Source organism: Protopterus annectens, chromosome 1.part0 (genome assembly GCF_019279795.1).
Source record: "Protopterus annectens isolate FY-2018-M chromosome 1.part0, PAN1.0, whole genome shotgun sequence".
In the NCBI taxonomy this organism is placed as follows: Eukaryota; Metazoa; Chordata; order Ceratodontiformes; family Protopteridae; genus Protopterus; species Protopterus annectens.
In genome coordinates, this window is record NC_056725.1 from 1,118,575,241 (window position 1) to 1,118,592,187 (window position 16,947).

Below are 16,947 nucleotides of genomic sequence, written 5' to 3' on the forward strand. Positions count from 1 at the left end.
AGACAAAAATACATAATTAATTACATATGGTTTCTATTTATAGATGTCTGGCAGATTTCACCTGTGCATGTGTAAGTGCAGCTCAGCATTGCTGCTCTCTGCGCCATGCAAACAGGCATTAAAAGAAAGTAAATGAATAATTAATTACATCCAGTTTCTATTTTTAGATGTCTGGCAGGTGTCAGCTGTGTATGTATAAGTGTAACTCGGCACTGCTGTGCTCCATGTCATGCTGCGCAAATGGGCATAAAGAAATACAAAAATAAAACAAAAATATTAAAATTCACACATATTTCTACACTAGCAGTGTACAGGGTATATTACTGGGATTCCTCTCCTGTACATAACATCTGTCCAGGAATTACCTGGAGAATCCACAACCATGGGACACTACTGCCTACATGGATTCAATATCCCTGTTACTATGACTTCCCTTGGCAGTGCACCATGATTACTATGCATGGCATGCTGCTGAGGGGAAACCATAGCTGTGCACACCGGTACATTCCGTGTAGGCTCTACACAGAGCCTACATGGATTTTGTTGAATCCTGGAATATAATGCAAAAAATTAACAAAAGTTCAGTTTTTGAACTGTGTCTGAAGCAATAAATTTGTAAATTATAAATAACATGCATATTCAAATGAAATAGACAATAAATGCCTTCTTATTTTAACTTTCAAGAAGTTGTTGAAAACATAGGAGTTCAAAAAAAAATTTAAGTATTGGCAAGGTACTGGCTACCACCTGTCTTCTGCACTAATTAGTCAATCACAGTACCTAACAAAATACAAAATCAATTTATTTTCAGTGAAGTTAAAACCTCTTTTACCCACCACAGCAGAGTCTGCAGTCGAGCATAGCACTGAGTAAGGGTAAAAGCATGTAACAATAACAATCTTGTTCAAGCTGTCCCACTGAAACAACATAACACATAGTCAGTGACTAGAAACATTGCTGAGTTTTGACTTAGTCAAGTATGACTCTTCATCGTCATCATCATCATCATCATCATCATCATCACCATCATCACTTAGTGAGGCCATACAGTACTTATTGATCAACCTTAGAAAGAAACAGTAAGTTTATCTGAAGCGTGCAATGCCATGAATGTGGTAATAAAACAATCTTGATTCTGGAATGAAGTGTTGTAATTCTACAAACTGATACTCTTTTATGTTTGTATGATAAAATAAGTGTTTCATGTTTATTGTTGGGTTTGCAGATATAGTCACATGGTTCCCCTGATAAACATTTGTCTCACTTGTGATCAATACACCTGAGTGTGATCATAAATTAATGAAAACTCCCAAATACAAACAGCACTCTGGAGTAAAGCATCACACTAACAAAGTATTTTTGCAAGGGAGCAAGCCAGCCTGTACCCCCAATGTTGGGGATGCCCTCCACTTCTTATATATTTTAATTGTGAGGTTGATCCATCGCAGGGAAAGGAGAAATTGCTTGGATAATGGCATTTCTTTCTTCTGAGAAAAAGTCGACTGATAGCACACTAGAGATCACACAAATGAATGTTGATTAATATTGTTTTGAATATAAACCTAGTACCCAGTCAAGCAATATTTATTTGTATTAATATATATTTTTATATTATTACTATAGAATGCTTTTGTCCAATATTGGCACTAACTATGATCTGCAGAGTCCTTAAGTGTTTATACATCTTTATGCTGGGATACAGCTTTTCTGGTCTTTCTGTGCTAATTATTCAGCAAAACTGCATCTTTAAACTATTTGACTTTGACTACAATTTACTTACATGTTCACGGAGACAGTACCTGCTACTGGTGAAGTAGAATGCATTATACTTAACAGAATGTCCTTCTGAAGTAATTCCCTTACTTCATTTGTTAATGGCATCAAGCTCTGTGCACACAGAGAACAGCTAATTTGCTTTAATTACTGCTTTATGAATGTATGTGGCTTGAAACAATAAATGTTGGGTCTGGCCAAGCACTCAGATATCTGAACAGCAACACTGATTCCTTGATACTACCATCAGGACCAGTTATGCATCAGACATTTTTCAGTATGCTGAGGCATTTTTGGTTATTGAAAATCATGGTATTAATTTGGTGAAGTTAACCCACAATTCACTTTCCAGTAGCTAACTGCATAATTGTATTAATCATTTGCTAATTTGGAGACTGATATTTGGGTAATTTGCTTGTGACAATTGTATCATACTGTTGGCTCACAACTGGAAGTAACTTGAGAACCACTGTAGGACATGTCAGCTTAGCTTGTATAATAGGTTCATAGGTAGGTACTAGGCTATCGGCCCTGGGGCCTATACAAGCCCAGTCCAAAAGGTACCCTGGCTTTTGCCACCCAAGAAAATTATTTTCCTGTGCCACTGTCGAGCAGAGCCACAAAGGTGATCCCCGGGGTGATTTTCCTATTTCCCATCCAGTCATCAAGATTTTTCTTGAAGAGTGCTAATGAGGAGCTTTGTTTGATATAGATAGGTAGTTTATTCCAGCATATGGAAAGTCTCTGGGACAGGAATCTATCCCTCCGGCATGTTCTGTTTATTGTGGTGACAAGGTTTAGGTCCCTAGAGCGTGTAGCTCGGAGGGATTGGGATTTCTTTAAGTGGGGCATGTCCAACAGCTCTGGGTTTGACATAGCTTTGTATGTTAGGCAGAGATCACCTCTGAGTAGGCGATATGCGACGGAGTAAAGCTGGAGGTTTTTGAGATGGTCTGCATAGGGCATCTGTTTGAGGCCGGTAATCCCCTTTGTGAGGTATTTCTGCGGCATTTCCAGTTGTTGTAGATGTCTTGTGAGGTACATACCAAAAGGGGTGTTGTACTCTATAATGGGTCTAATGAGTGATGAGTAGACGGGAACAATGACATCTTTTTTCTGGATGAGAAACCTTTTGTGATGAGGTGTGCCATGTAGAAGGATTTCCTGACTGCTGTGGCTATGTGATTATCAAAGGAGAGGCTACTGTCCACCTGTGTCCCAAGGTCGCTTATCACACTTTTGGTGTTAAGTATACTACCGCCTATGTTGTAGTTCATGGGTACAGAGTTTTTACCAAAGGGGATGACAATGCACTTTTTGGCATTGAGCTTGACACCAGGCATCTGTCTCAGTGAGGTCCTTTTGTAAGATTTCCACATCGTTAGGAGTTTTGATTATGGCTCCTAGTTTGCAGTCATCTGCAAACTTCATTAGCCAAAGACCTTCTGTGTTAGCCTGTACTTCAGAGAAGTAGATAGCAAACAGGAGAGGACCCAGGAAAGATCCCTGTGGTACTCCACTTGTCACTGGTTTGAAGTCAGATTTGGAGCCTGCTACTTTCACAGTGTGGGTTCTGTCACTGAGCCAGTTGGCAACCCATCTTGTGACATAGGGATTTATACCTAGTTTAGTGAGTTTATCTATAATTCCAGAGTGGGGGGTGGTGTTGAAAGCCTTGGCAAGATCTAGATAGGCTGTGTGAACCACCTTACCCTTGTCTACGGCTTTGATGACTGCTTCAAAGAAGTCTATCAGGTTTAAGAGACATGATCTGCCTTTTACAAACCCGAACTGGGTGGAGTCCAGAGTTTGGAGATTACCAATGTCTTTGTTTAGAAGTTCCTTGATGATACGTTCCATGACCTTGCAGACGAGGATCGTCAGGATAATGGGGCGGTAGTTCCTGGGGTCCATGGTGGCTCCCCCCTTGTGGAGTCACTGTGCGCCATTCAGCAGGCACAAAGCCTGAGGTGAGGCTATGATTGAACATGGTACTTAGGTGGAGTGCCAGTTCATTCTGTAGTTCATGTAGAACGCAGCCTGGGATGTTGTCTGGTCCCATGGATGCTGTGTTCTTGGCTTTGGAGAGTGTGGTTTTTATCTGTGCAGCCATGATTACAGGAACTTTGCATTCTTCCGGTATAGCGATGGACTCTTTAGGGGGTGAGAGGGGGATAAAGTTAGCACTGAACCTTTCTGCCAGGATGTTGTCAATATCAGTTGGGTCTGTATATTTAGTGCCATTGTGCAGTAACTGAGTGTTGCCATTGAGAGTCTTCACATAGCTATAGAATGCTTTGTGGTTGTCTTTAGAATCAGTGGCGATTTTGTTTTCGTAACTAGCTTTGGAGGATTTTATCAAGGATCGCAGCTTCTTACTGAGGCTTACCAGGGAGCTCCTCCACTCATGGGATTTTACTCTTTTTTGCAACAGTTTCTTCATTCTGTTGTACAGTTTGTTTATGGCAAGGGACCACCAGATTGGCTTCCTTTTTTTTGGAGGACAGCGTCTTGGTTCTGTTTGGGATAGCACGATCCATGCACTCATGTAAGTGCTTATAAAGTGCAATTGTGTAGGATTCAGTAGTCATAACTGTATTATCCATCTGCATGGGTGTCATGAAGTTCGCCACTTCTGTCTTAAGAAGCATGAAGTTGGCTTTGGAGAAATGTTTTACCATGGTTTCCTTAATGGGGGTGGGGGCAGGATGCGAATATCTAGGGTAATTAGCTTATGGTCGGATCGGACCAATGAGGCATTGACTTCAGGGGTGGAACACCGGTCACGCATGTTGGTATTGACTAGATCTAGGATATTCTTCCCCCTGGTGGAAGTGTGGATAAGTTGATCCAGGGCATTGGAGTTTATGAATTTCAGAAAGCGTTGAGCAAAGGAGTTGCTACATGAATAGTTTCCCCAGTTAATGGTGGGCTAGTTGAAATTGTCCATTATTAGGGTGCTTGGTTGAACCCTAATATTTTCCAGTACATCCAGAAAAGAGGAGTGGGAATCCTGGGGCATAGTTGGTGATCTGTAGCAAACTACAATTTGGATTGCAGTTTTGCCCAGAGTTAGTTGCACTTGGATAACCTCATCTGCATTATGCTGAGCAACTAACCTGGAGGTGTGGATATCCTTAATGAATATGGACACACCTCCGCCTTTGGTGTTCTGGTCCAGGTTACATGGCCGAAAAGTGTGGTATGTGTTATAGCCTGGTAATGCAGGGGTGCTCTCTGGAGCCTTGAACCAGGTCTCAATCACTGCACAGATATCGATGTTCTCCATTTTAAGGAGTGCCTCGAGTGAGTGCATTTTGAGATTTAGACTTCTAGCATTGAGTAGCATCACCGTTAGTTTTTGCTTGCCTGTTCCTGTTACGGTGGTGAATTTGTCATTTGAACCTTGCCTAAAAAAGGCACTATAGGGGTGGCAAGAACCTTAGCCAGTATCCGTAATCCCAGGGGTGACAGGTGCAGGCCATCTCTGGCAAAGCATCGTGGTCTGTCGACCATTATGACAAATTAGTTAATAATTTTCCATGATAAGCTAAATTGAATATGACTGCAGTTAATTTTCTACCATCCACTGCTCTTATGATCTTGAATTCAAGTGACAAAAGTGTAACAAAAATGCTGTGCCTTTTTTTGAAGCCATGTCAGTCAGCCTTTCTTACCCCGTTAAGTTTCAGAAAATACTGACAGTTGCATGGCTGCAAACTTTCTCCCATATTTTGGTTGACATCAATAAACCTGTTTTACAGCACTGTGTAGTTGACTTTTGCTGTTACCAAGGTAATGGGATAATTGTAGTAGCTTTCTAGAGTTAAGGGGAAGTGTTTTGATGTTAAGAATATGATTATAATGTGTATTCTGGGTTAGCTCTAAAGGTATCACAGGCTTGAACTTTATGACAGAGATTATCATAGCCAGTTTGACCACTGCTATGATTTTTTAGTGATCTGTTTATTTATATTGGATACAGAGATTTCACTGAAACAAAATTTAGTAGTCAATTTAGAAATGTCTCTTGATAACTTACAAACAGTTAAAGTGTAAAAAGGTCACACACATACACACACACACACACACACACACACACACACACACACACACACACACACACACACACACACACACACATCCGTCAGAAAAAAAAAATGCAAAAAAGACCCAGTCAAGCTGAAGTCTTCAGAAGATTGTGTAATACCTTAAATGATCTCTGTTGGAGGCCCATGGGATATATGCAAATTACCCTTTAAGGACATACCAATGTTTCAGTTACATAGGCTCATAGGTTCATAGATTAGTACTAGGCTAACTGCCCTTGCAAGCCATTTTAAGCCTAGCCAATTATCCCCTGTGAGATTCAAACCTTGTACCTTGTGTTTGTAAGGCAAACACCTTAACCATTAGGCCACACTCCCAACCCCATATTTGAATGCCCATAACTTTTGACTTTTCACTTTATAAGTCTTTATAGGTACATTCAGGTACCTACAGATACTATACATAACCTTGAGGTGAATTTACTTGTTAAGTATAACAAATAGAAAATGCACTGGCTATTTTCTCAAATATTACAAAATTTTCAGCAATAAAAGTGATAGAAGTAATTTCATTTTGTTTTGTTCTGCCAGTCAAATTGCTGACATATTTTTGTAATTGCTGTTATTCCTAGCACATATAGCTGCCCTTGCTTCCTAAAGATAGCTATAGCTTTGCTTGGTAGCCTTTTGCAGAATTTCCAATGCTGCAGTAGTACTGCTAATTTAGCTTACATACTGTTACATTAATAAGCTGGTTTTAGATATTGCATAGCTATGCAGGTTTTGCTTTACCTCTGGAACTGCACAGGTGCTGAAGCACTATTGTTATGCTTAGTCTTGTATGGATAAAATACATCGGCAGAAGGAGGGTAATGATGAGAAAATAAACAAACAAATTGTGATGTCTCCCCCTGGACTAGTAATCAAGGAGCCTGAACACTAACACTGGTGAGGGGCATTCACTTGGAACAAAAGTAGATACACACAGTATTTCCAGATGCGATGCAGCTCTCTGCATCAAGCACAATTTCCCTTACGAGCACACAGGAACACACTCAGTCTGGGGTCTGGGATTCCCTATCTCTCTCTCCAGGGCCCCAATATGATTCCCCATTGACACAGCTGTAGAGTTGAGTCCTCAGCCAAGTATCCAAGCCAAGTCCACCAACACTCTCTCTGTGAAATCAGTGTTCTGTGTCCCTGCTCCAAGTAGTTGACACACACTTTGAGATTTGATTTGCACACACACACACACACACACACACACACACACACACACACACACACACACACACACACACACACACACACACACACACAAACACACACACACCTGGGAAAGGCTGTCGCATATTTACTCACTCCGCTACCTTTGTCCAGACTATAAGGTAGCTACTGCCACCAAACACTCCAAAGCTAGCTACTCTAAAGCTCTTACTAGGGTACCCAATTATACTGAGTGAAATTAATATTAATACAAATAGTAGTGTTTGACCAGTGCAGCAAGGGTCTCAAGAGTGGCCACAGTGTCACCAAATAAATATAAGTACTCTCAAAGGTTACAAATATTCTCTAAAAGACCAGCCACAATGAAGGTTTAAATATATTTAATAATAAATAATAAAATGACATGTAAATATGGAATATCTATTTACAACAACACCAGAGTTTCAATCACAGGAAATATTAAAATAACATAGATTAATAGATTTTTACAGATACAGAAAAACAGTACTTAACTAATCTCACTATATTTTCATGACTGATCTAAAGAACTACTATTCCCTTGTCACTTACCAGTGCAAGGCAAGATGAAGTCAAAGGTGAGTGTTTCTCCTTTGTTACATTCCAAAAACAGAATGCCCTGAGACTTCAGTGTCATCTAGTTTTTAAACATCATTTTCCTACTGGATTACAAAATGACATCACATACATCTGGTCATCTAACTTCTGGTTTCCATACTACCCCCATTACTAGAAAATGAACCAGAATCTCACACAGATGTGTTAACACACATACAGGTAGAGCTTTGTTAAGATGTGTTATAGCATTTGAAAACCATAAAACCATTTCACCACTTTCACCCTTCCAGTGTAGCAATTAGTTCACTGCTATGGACAATAGAACAAGGATTCCTAGTCCTTGTTTTTACAGACATTTTTTTCTGGATGAAATCAGAACTACAAGATACAATCTTTATGGTCTACCAGGTAATTTAATTTCAAACTATTTTTCAAAGTTACCTGGACTAAGATTAACCTCTTCTCTTCCAGTATTCCCTGTTAGAACATATTAATTTCAGCAGTTATAATACTACTGTGTAACATACATGCATATATCTTTTCTGTCCAGCAGGAACCATTGTTGATGTATTTTTAATGCAAGCAAATTTGCAAATACATTTTTCAACACAAGTACCTGTACAAATCAGTTTGATATACAAATGACATATAATTCTTTCCAAAATTCCAGCTAGCTATGCTGGCATATGTTGCACATCCACTGCCCTACTTCTCCTGGCATAGCTGGCAATACCTTACATCATCACACAAATTCATTAATACAGTACTGTAATGCTGTGCTGCAGTTTGTTTAGCCCACGTGCTCAACTCAGTGTTTGCCAGAATGTTCTAAGCTGAATTTGTTGCTCTTCCTTAAAAATATACATTTAGTGATGGAGCCCTTTCCATAAATTGTTTTAGTAGAAAAATCATTTTATCATAGTCACTAAAACTGATGCATTAACAGTAATGGGACCATATATGTCAGTGCAGTGCATATATATTGAATCCAGTATGGTGCATTTCCTGGTTATTCATTTAATCTTGTGGCTGCCAACAATTAAGGATTTTTTTCAGTGAGCAGGCTGTTTGGCACTTTGTTCTGGTTAGCATTCTGTTCAACTTGAAATCTATCATAAATAATGCATTGCAGTGCTTTAAGTGAAGCATTATTTTGTTAATGGTATCAGTGCATGTGGATACCAGGAAGTGGCTGATAGAAAAGACAAACTGTATCTTTTCATGTGTCTCCTACCAGATATTCATACCCCCTCACCAGTTTTGATCAAGGCCAGTTTTGCTTGTGGAACACATCATAAGTGCAGTATTAATTTTATTGCCTAATAAAAGCATTCCAGTCCTAACTCTGATTCCTATTCTCAGACTTTGAAAAGTCTGATACTTGCTAAATACTGACATCCAAATATTATCATATGGCTTCAGCCAAAATTTGGTGATTCCATAATGTCTTTATCATGCAAGGCGAGCCATGCTTCAGGGATATAATACCTATTTCTAATGTTGCACATATTCACAAAATTAACTGTAACTCCTTTTCTCTTGCTTGTTGTGGGTGCAATGCCATAACTGTGAACCATAGTAGACGGAAACTCTTGGTAAAATAACATAAAAAATGACTGAAAAGTGAAAACACTAAGGATGTGAAAAACTTTTTTAAAGGTGAATACATTACCTAAGAAGTTAATACTTGTTGAAATATGCTCTAATTAGTTTTGCAAAGAAATGTGTAGCGTATTACTTCAGTGAGCTACACTAATAAGCTAAAGTGCAAATAAAGACATTATGGGATGTTTAAGAGTTACTTTCCTGGGAATGAATGGGGGGAGAGAAGGCAGAAATGGGCCCCACCCAGTTTTCTAGAAGGCAGATTGATTGTAGTGTTAAGCTTCTAACTTGCTTCGGAATTCAGTAAGAAAATTCTTGCAATATAAGTTAGAGGATGAACACAGAACTGAAGACAAACAGTTGACTTGGAGTTACTGTGTCACTGAAGGCATATTACTTAATATGAAATATCAGGTCAGTTTTTCTTGCAAATTTAACAAATCCATTAACATTTTAATAATTAGCAGGTAGCAAAAACCCTGCCACAATATTTTATATGGTTAAAAGTAATAGCCCTTTTGAGGATAACAATATTCTAATATATTATGCAATTCAACTTTGTAGTCTTGTGCCCTGATAAAAACACAATTTAGAAAACAGCATATCATTATAAAGGTACTATTATAACATTGCTTCTTCTAAATAATGATTAGTAGATCAATACTCATTTAGAGGGCAGCCACTGTGGCGCAGTAGTTAGCGTTGCCGTCTCACTGCAAGAGGTTCTCTGGTTCGATCCTCAGGTGGGGTGCCTTCTGTGCAGAGTTTGCATGTCGTGTGGGTTTCCTGCTGGTGCTCCAGTTTCTTCCCACTTCCCAAAGACATGCTGTAGGTGGATTGGACATTCTAAATTGGCCCCAGGCATGTGTGTGCCTTCTGTGGAAGGTTGGGTGCCAGACTGGCAACTCGACACTGTAAAATTCAACTGTCAATCATGAGCGGACAAGGTGATCTGCTGTGGCAACCCCTGACTGGGAAAAGTCGAAAGAAGAAGATCGATACTCATTTATAGTAAATTCCAATAATATCAGATTAATTTATTTAAACATTTTATGCAAAGATGACACAAAAGTCCATATAAAGTTAGTTTTGCATTAAAGTCCCTAAAATGAGTTGATAGTATATTAAAATGTCCACATGTGAGGTCATATACATAATCTGATTGCATGTTCCTTTAAGAAACTTTTAATTGATCAAAGCTAAGAGGTCAGAAGCAAGTTAATGCATTTAATGTAGGCTCCTAGGGACGTACATCTAACAGTGATGGATGTTGAAGCATTTGTAGTTCAGCCACATACTCTACTGCAGTCCTGGCTACTGGAATGCTTATTTTACTTTACCGTTCAGGGACCATCAATAAAACTCCAAAAATACCATTGCATGTATGAAATGTACATGCTAGCCAAAAAAGTGCACGTCACAGGGAAAAATCAGATTTTCCAGGTAGCCTTTTTATAATTGAGTTTGCAAGGTTAATTAGCTTTAGTTTTGCTTTAAATAGATCATAAATGTCTTACCAAATAAGAGATTGTGTTTCCTATAGATAATGGCCATCTTTTTCTTGTTTGTTGTTTGCTTGTACTAGACAAATTACCAAAGAGAACAAGGCCTACAATCAGGAGAAATTTGTTATGTCCTATTGAGAATGCAGACTATGTCTGGAAAGGCTGGACTGATATTTTAACTTCTGCCTGGATGCATTCAAAATATCCAATCCTTAGTATCACTTAAAGGCATCTTGAATAGTATTATATAAAAATGTGTATACCTGTGTTGCAACATAACTTGTCATTATCTCTTCCCTAGACCTCCTACTTCCCTTAAATGTCAATAAATGACTGTACGTAGTGACACCCACTTTCCCCCCACACATTTGCGTCTTGGCTACAAGTCTCATGTCTGATGTCTCTGTCCATCACTCTCACTTCCCTTCTTCATGTTCTTGCTACTTAATTTCACTTTTCACTTTTGTTTTACTGGGGATACCTGGCCATAGCTGCCTATCAATACAGTTCTCCTCTGGTTCTTTTTCCTTTCTTAATCTCTTTCTTTCAGTCTCACTTCTCTGCTCCTGACTATGTTTCAGGTAGTCCTACTCTAGTAATTGTGACACTTTACCCTCTGTCATAGTGTTCCTACACTTAAAAGATGAGTGTCTTACTGCCAAAGCCCTCATCTGTATCATTTATCAATGAGCTTTTACATACTATGTCTCTTCTTGACCTGCTTTGCCTGTAGCCTTTGTTGCATCTGAGTGTATTTTATGTAAGATGCTGTTTGATGTGATTGTTCAAATGTGTAACTTTAGTATCCTGATTTCTGAATGCGTTTACTACTTTTACAGACTGTGACTCTCATATGCAGGTAAGCATCTATGATGCAACATTACATGCTGGTTAAGTTTATATAGCATAGAGTTTTCCTTCCTTACTTCCTTCTGTAGAAGGCATTGTCCAGTAGAGACCAACATACTTAATAAAATGTAATGAATAAACTAATAACGTGGATTAATTTTGTTCTCTGTGTCTATTGTTATACCAAATACAAACTGAAAAGTGCATGACCTCGACCTCGACCTTAAGGAACACCCCTGTTCATGTCTGACTTTAGAAAGTATTTTTTCTAATGCATTCCAGTTTCTCTACATAATGAGTTTAGAGTCCATTAAATTGTTTATCATTAATATCACCCTCTAAATTTACAGATTATCTTTTATGTAGTGCTAAATCAGAAGTTTTACTGAAATCTAGAAATTTAACATTATCAAGATTCACTTCATTTGAATCTCTCACCACTCAGTTGTAGAACTGCATGACTTTTGACTGAGAATATCTTTTTTCCTTGAGGTATTTGCAGTTTTCAGTGTGACTTGCTTTTCTTGGATGTACTGTTTGAGTAATGAAGCTGGTGTTGAGTGTAGTGGTCAGAGTCTCACTCATCTGTGATTATTATAAGGTATTCATTTCTCTTTGTATTTATTATTGTTATTTAGTTCCAAATGCAACTTACTTCTGTTGAAATGGTTGTGTACTTTTCTGCTTGGCCTTTGTTGATGTAGGCCATCCAACCCACTTACTAGTGCCTAAATTAAAGTCTTCCATCTTGGTGGGTGGATGCCTGAAATAGCTGCTGCAGCTGCAGATTGTAAGCTACTGCTGATGACATTTTAAACATATATCATCATCACCTAACACCTGGGAAGGAAAACAACACACTGCTATGCTAACACGAAACAAGTTGCTGCCTTCCAAGTTATTATTTCTTTGGCTGCAGGGAAACTGACACAGTGCGTGATGTAAGTGTTAGATCTTGCTGGTTCTCATACTAGTCAAAAATGCTCTGGCAGAGCTTCGCATCTTGGTTGGAGACAGTTGAGGGAGGAGCAACAAAATATGAAAATAAGAAAAAGTAACTGCATAGATGCAGCTGTGATATAGTGGTCTGGGACTATTGTTTGTGTTGGATCATTGCTCTGTCAGCTTCATTTATTTCTTACTGCAGGTTTTTGGCAGTAGGGGAATAGTAGCTGAGATTGTCAGTGTATGTGTTACATTAACCATGATGAAGAACAACTAACAGATTACATGATGATGTCTGGAAAAATGGAATGCTGTTTGTCTGTGGCTCATCTGTGTCTGCTTCAGTCACTCCCTTCAGCACACAAGGATGACATAGTCCATGGCTACATAGTGATGATATCCACAGAAGTGGACAGAGATTCCTCAATATTTGTCTGGTAGTAGGATCATGGAGTGCTGTGGAGATGGAATTCATTTAAATTAGGACGGTGGCATTACTGATATTTCTTCAAAAGTAAAATTAAATAACCATTGCAATTAGACTGAGTAATCCAATGCATTTATAAAGTGACGTGCTGCCTGTAACAAGCAACAGAATAAGAATTGCAGATCTATAGCATTTAACATGAACATTAAATGCACAGAAGAGGGGTGGATTTGTTTGTAGTGTCTGAGCGGGGGAGGACAAAAATAAATTTTGGTTTCTTCTAGTAGCATACCATGCAAAAAAGTCCTTCTCTCTTAAAGAATGGCATCATATCCCCTCCCCACTACACAGAATCATAAGCATCTGTGATCTTCTACTGACTTAACACTTTTAGAGTTGGACCATGTACTGTTATTATTAACAGTGGGGTGCTCATTTCTGGGGACACTTGAAATAAGAATTACAGTTTAAGGGTACTATTTATTTATATTTTGTTTACAGGTTAGTCCCACTGGGCTAGTGGCCTCTTTCAGGGGGAAACCCAAGATAGTATTTATACTACTAGGGAAACTTTGGGGAGAAAATTAGGGAACTTCCTCTACTGTTTATAAATATGCGCCATTTCACATGTGGGAAGTGCACTCGTGGCCTTTTACACTGAAGGCAAGTGTGCTACTTGTCACTCCAGTAACACTGTGTGTTACACCTGATGATTTTGTTGTGAGGGATTTGTCATATAGAAAAGCTAAAAGGCTTAGTTTGGACTGAATCTACTTTCTACCTTTATTCTGTTATCCAGGCAGTAGTCGTGTCTTTTATTTGTAATAAATCTTTTTTTTGATATTTTCAAAAAATAATTACTCATATGCAAGACGAGCTGTCATCAGGCATTGCACAAGATATATAAAAAGTAGAATATGAATACATTAATAGCAAAAGATAATGTGTTGAAGTAACACACGGTATTACACTGTGGCACTCCACTGTAAATGACTTAGCCCATGACCAGAACTATATATATGAAACCTCCCCAAATGACACTGCATAATACCTTAACTCTACAAGTGCAAATTATCCTTCATAAAATGACGAAGTACCAGTCAGAGTACTTTCAGCATAGAGGCACCCCCAGGAGCTGTGCTTGGAAGGTGTACATGGCAAGCCACAATGACCTTCTAGCCACTCTATAATCTCACAAGCCTGCCCAGCAGTCCTACCCCAGTCATTACACCATAACCCTTTTTCTTTTAACATTATACATCTCCCTCTGTTGTACATGTGCAACACAAAACAGTATGCCTTTCTTGTACTAGCTGTGCTACTCCTATCAAGAACATCACCGCAATCTCATTTATCAACCACCTGCTGTCCCTTCCTCCTATGTCTAGCCTCTCACATTCCAAACCATTAATCATACACAGTCCACAACTCATTTTTCTCTAAATTTATGATGGCACCTCCTGTTCTGTATAGACCATGCAACATTTGTCTCATTCGTACCCTTCCCAGTTCCTAGCCTTTCAGTGGCTTATGTGTTTCTTAATCCATGCTGCCATGTATTTCAGCCCAGTATCCCTCTCTCTGGTCCAGTCCCCAAACAAACATTCTTGCTACATCCCAACAGTTAAGATGTCCCACATCCACTAACCACTGCTGCAATAAACTTCTGACCAAATCTCATTTACATGCCTACACAAGTCCTTTAATCCCACAGAAGGATTGGCATAATAGTTAAGGTGTTTACCTCACAAATGCAGAGTACATGGTTTGATGCTCACCCTTGGAGGAAATTGGATAAGTTTAGAATAACTGAAAAGGACAGCTAGCCTATGACTTGTGCTATGTGTGTAGCTGATCAGTTCCTTGCCATTCATTCTTCCAATAGCTATTGTTCTCATCTTGTTTGATGCACTCCATTGTCATAATAAGACATTACTGGCAAACTCACATATACGTATCGCATAGGACTTACCTTACTCAGTTCATGACTTGCTTGGACCACTTCCTCCTTAGCTTCCTCCTTCCCATAGTTAACATTCCATCAACCTGCTAAAACACAGTTTGCCTAATCTGAGTCTGTTCTCTTCCTTGCCCCTCTCTTAATATATTCACTATATATTGTCCTTATCTAGTATCCGCCAGTGATCCATCTTCACCTCTAGCCTCTTCTACTTCACTTACACCTACTGACACTGTGGCCACATATTTCATATCACTAACTTGGTACCACAGGCAATCCTTCCAAAGGATCTATGTATTCAGACAAGCTTCGTCAAATGCCATTCATTTTCTGCTTATCACCTTCTTATACCTAATCTACCTTCTTACTGTTGCCTCAGTCTCCAAATGTTAAAAAAAGCTAAAGGAGCACCTTCACTTCCACAATTGCATCCTGCATTAGTTCCCCATTTAGGCCAAATCCTACTTTTCTTCTTTAATCAGACCACAGCTTTTTAATTCGTTGCATTTAAGAAATGGTACCCTGCACATCACCTAGGATAATATTTTCATCTTCCCTTCATCTCAGCTTTCTATCCAAAATAACTCCTATTATATTCTTTTTAAATCAGGCATACCCAAACCACCTTAGATTCAGCTAGCCTGAAAATACTGCTTACCAATACAAACACCCTTTCCCCATCACTTAATGTGACCACACATTTTTACCACACTTTTAGGTTCCTTTTCTGAGGAACATCAGAGTATGGCAAGCAACATATACTATTACTAACTGAAAGACCATCATCTGAGTCACATTAACTTTACCCATCTAAGTGCTTGGCTGATCACTATATTTATCTAACAGCATGACTGTCATCTCTACAGCATTTAACATATTCCTCTGCCTTGCTTCTGGTCATGAGACCCAATGCCAAATACTATAGATATGCAGTATGTAACCCTAACTTTCATAAGACTGATGCTACCTTATCTAATGTAACATTACTTGACTTTGATTCATGTAAACACAAGCCAGCCACATTGCCAGACTCCCTAAAACCTTCCCTTGCTTGTTTCAATAACCTGTTATAGTACCAAAGGCAATTATATCCAAACAAGTTGAGCGACTACTTTAGTCCTGGGTCCTAACAAAGATTCCTTTGATTTTTTTTAATTTCTCCAAGTCTTTTGGATTTCTAATACCATGATGGGAATGGACCCCATTACTAAGTCAAAGTATGATTAAAGTTCATGAAATTAGTATTGTTTCCATCTTTGATGTTAGCCAAAAGTGCTTGTTGCAGCATGCACAATGTGCCCAGTACTGACTCTGCAATTTATACAAAGGTACATGTATTGGAAATGATGCATGCATTGGAAATATATCTAAGTATGATTGAAAATTCTTTTTTATAAGACCTTTTGCTCATAATACTATTAGAAGTGTCTGAATATCCTTCTTCCACATTGCCCTCATTTCTGCCTACAAATCCTGATATTTTATGACTTTGTGTCTGTTTGTACATAAGACATTATAGTCACTGAGTGTAGCAATTTCAATGATCAATGTTACTTTTGTCTTCTTTTCACGGACTACTATATCTGGTTTTCTCGCATCTAATTTTTTGAACTCATGGTAATGGGTGATCCCAATATAAACTTCATAAATTTCTATATTGCTTTGTGGCTCATGTTTCCAATGTTTTCAGCTACTTTGATATTATAATCTTTATACAATCCCTAGTGCAACACTCTTGTCACATTATTATGCCTTTCAATATACAGTCCTTCTGCCTTTAGTATATCACAACCAGCAACAAAATGTGCAAATGTTTCCAATTCTGTTTTACAAAACCTACATTTGTCTGTTTCTGACACATGTTCAATGGACTTTGTAAGCCAATATGTATGTAGTTCACTATATTGGGCTGCTAATATTAACTGTTTGTCTTTTGGTTTAAATTCACCTCTCCTTAACCATTCCTATGTTCGATCCTGATCAACATGAGGTTGTTCTAACAGTTCTCTATGCTTGTAACTATATTTATGC